This window comes from Halictus rubicundus, chromosome 8, assembly GCF_050948215.1.
Source record: "Halictus rubicundus isolate RS-2024b chromosome 8, iyHalRubi1_principal, whole genome shotgun sequence".
Lineage (NCBI taxonomy): Eukaryota > Metazoa > Arthropoda > Insecta > Hymenoptera > Halictidae > Halictus > Halictus rubicundus.
Window position 1 is genome coordinate 19,440,348 of NC_135156.1, and position 3,412 is coordinate 19,443,759.

Below are 3,412 nucleotides of genomic sequence, written 5' to 3' on the forward strand. Positions count from 1 at the left end.
TTGACGCCCTGGAGCGTCTGCGCCTCCTCCGTGAACGGGCTGTCGCTCGGGGCGGGGCGTTGTTGGCGGTGTCGTTAGACATATCTAACGCCTTCAACGCCCTGCCCTGGAAGGAGATAGTGGGGGCGATGGAGTACTTCCAGGTGCCCCCCTATCTCCGGAAGGTGGTCGGTGACTACCTCCGCGGCAGGAAGGTGATGTTTACCGGTCGGTATAGCATCGTGAACACGAGGGAGACGCACCGCGGCGTTCCACAGGGGTCGGTCCTCGGACCGCTCCTGTGGAACTTGGCTTACGACGCGGTGCTGCGGGTTGTCCTCCCCCCGGATACGGGTGTCATCTGCTACGCAGATGACACCCTGGTATATGCCATGGGGGGGGACTGGGGGAGAACCAGGCACCTGTGTGAGGCCGCCCTGGACCGCGTGGTCGGGCGAATCCGGAGGATGGGGTTGACCGTGGCCGCCGCAAAGACCGAGGCGATCTGGATGTACGGATCGCCTCGGCCGCGGCGGCTGCCCCATGGTCAGAACCTCCGGATTCGCGTCGCTGAAACCTCCGTCGAGATCGGGCCCAGGATGAGATACCTGGGCCTGGTCATAGACGGCCGCTGGCGATTCGAAGAACACTTCGAGCTCCTCGCCCCCCGACTAGAGAAGACGGCAGCCGCATTGGCGCGGCTGCTGCCGAATGTCGGGGGGCCGGATTTGAAAGTGCGCCGCCTCTATACGGAGGTGGTGCGGTCTATAGCCCTGTATGGGGCCCCCGTATGGCACCGCTCGCTCAAGGCCAGCACGCCAAGCCGCAAACTCCTAGAAAGAGTGCGGCGGCGGCTGGCCTTGCGGGTCATACGGGGGTACCGCACCATCTCCACCGAGGCGGCGGGACTCCTCGCCGTGATTCCACCCTTCACTGTGGTGGCGGCGGAGCGGGCGAAGCTATACCACATCGCCCGCTCCTTCCGCCGCCCGCCGGGGGTGGAACTCACGCGCGAGGAGGAGTCGGAGCTCGAGGGCCAGAATCGCCAGGCCCGGACGGAAGCTTTTTCGGAGTGGAGGGCGATGTTGGCGCCCTCCACACGTCCGATTGTCCGGGCCCTCCTGCCCATATTTCATATATGGTGCAGGAGGCGGGGAAGGTTGACCTTCCGCCTCACGCAGGTGCTCTCCGGCCACGGTTGCTTCGGAGAGTACCTGCACAGAATGGGGCGGGAGCCGACTGCGCAGTGCCACCACTGCGGCGAAGATGTGGACACGGCGCGGCACACTCTGGAGGAGTGCCCAGCTTGGGCCGAGCCGCGCCGTGTCCTTAGAGCCGCGGTGGAAGGGTGGGACCTCTCGCTGTCGACCGTGGTCGACCACATGGTCGACAGCGTGAGGTCGTGGAAGGCGGTGGCCTCCTTCTGCGATGATGTGATCAAGCAGAAGGAGGCCGCCGAGCGGGCCCGGGAACGGGACCCGGGCTCCGCGAGGCGTATTTGGGCGCGGGGACGACCCCCGCGCCGACGTGTGCCCCCCAGTAGGGGGGCGGAGAGGGTAGGGAGGGCGCGGGGGTCTCCCCCGCGTCAACGTGTGCCCCCGGTGGTGGGGGGCGGAGTGGGGTTGGCGCGGGGAGTTCCCCCGCGCCCTGTTATGCCCCCACCACTGGGGGCGGCGAATTTGGGGGCCCGGGGCGTGAGCTGACCCGGGCCCCCGGGGGGGAGCATAGCTCCCCCCGTGATAGGCCGACACCCCCCGGGTTAATTTCCCGGTTTGGGGGGGTGTCGGTCCGTCCCTCCCGTTAGGGGAGGGGGATTCGTGGGGGGATTTGGGTGAGGAAGGGTCGGGGCGTGCCGGATCGCGCCTCCGACGGCCCTTCCTTCCGGTGGCGGCGTCCTCTTGCTCTGGCCGGGGCTGGTTCCTTCGGGACACTGGCCCCGAGCGGGGCACGAGGACTCCGGGAGCTGTGGGTGGACCGAGCTGGGGCTCGGGAAGCCCAATCCGAAGGCTCCAGGGATGGGGACACCGGGCGGGTCCCTCCGCCCGGGGTCTTATAGCGTAGGCAGTGGGGGAGGTTAACCCCTCCCCCGGGGTGGCATGTATTAGCTGGGAGGTGTCCTGTTGAGTACTCGCGTGATCCAGGCACCTCCCATGTAGCTTAGGTGGGCGTGAGGTTTTAGTGGGTAGTCTCCGGGGGCACCGCCCCCCGGAGAGAATCCCACATAACCCCGGCTTCCCCCAGGGAGTCGGGGTATGTATAAAACATTTCCTCACGATAAAAAAAAAAAAAAAAAAAAAGGGTTAGGGTTAGGGTTAGGGTTAGGGTTAGGGTTCGGGCAAGTCCCGGGACTCGCCCTCCGGGTACCGGCCAATTTGCTTGCTGGACGAGGCGGGGAAGTTGTTCGAGCGCGTTCTCGTTGGACGCCTCGTCCGGCACCTGTCGGGGGGAGGAGTCCCCGATCTGAGCGAGGCGCAGTTCGGCTTCCGGGGGGGTCTCTCCACCGTCGACGCAATTCGGCGGGTGAGGGCTCTCTCGGGGGCCTGTACGGAGGGGGGCGGTGTTGCGTTGGCGATCTCCTTGGATATCGCCAACGCGTTCAACACCGTCCCCTGGGATAGAATTTCGGAGGCCCTGGTCTTCCACCAGGTGCCTCCGTACCTTAGGAGGGTGATCGGGGACTATCTCTCCGACAGGAGCATAGAATATCCTGGCCGGTACGGGATGATTCGCAGGAGCGTCGTGCGGGGGGTTCCACAGGGCTCGGTGTTGGGCCCGTTGCTGTGGAACCTCGCGTACGACAGCGTCCTGCGGGAGGGGATGCCTCCCGGTGTCAGCCTAACGTGTTACGCCGACGACACGTTGGTGCTTGCCACCGGGAGGTATACGAAGGAGGCCGTCTGCCTGGCGGAGCGCGGCGCGTGGCGCGCGGTACGCGCGATCCGGTCTCTGGGCCTAGAGGTGTCCGTCGCTAAGACCAGGGCCATGTGGTTTTACCACCGGGCCCGGCTGGCGGCGCCTCCCCAGTGCTGGATCGCCGTGGGGGGGGGAGCGGTCGAGGTCGGGTTCCGGATGCGGTACCTGGGACTCGAGCTCGACGGCCTGTGGCGTTTCTGCCGCCACATCGAGTCGCTAGTGCCCCGGGCGGAGAGGGCGACCGCTGCGCTCGGTCGTCTTCTCCCGAATCTCGGGGGACCCTGTGGACGGGTGCGTCGCCTGTTCGCGGTGGTGGTGCGGGTTTTAGTCCTGTACGGAGCCCCTGTGTGGGCGTACGATGTCTTGGCCGGGGGGCGTAGCGGTGTGCGAGCGCTGCTGCGCCGAATCGAGCGCAGGCTGGCCATTGGCATCGTGCGGGGGTATCGCACCATCTCTTACGCGACGGCGATGGTGATGTCGGGGCTTATCCCCCTCGAGCTGGAGGCCCGCGTGTTGTCGG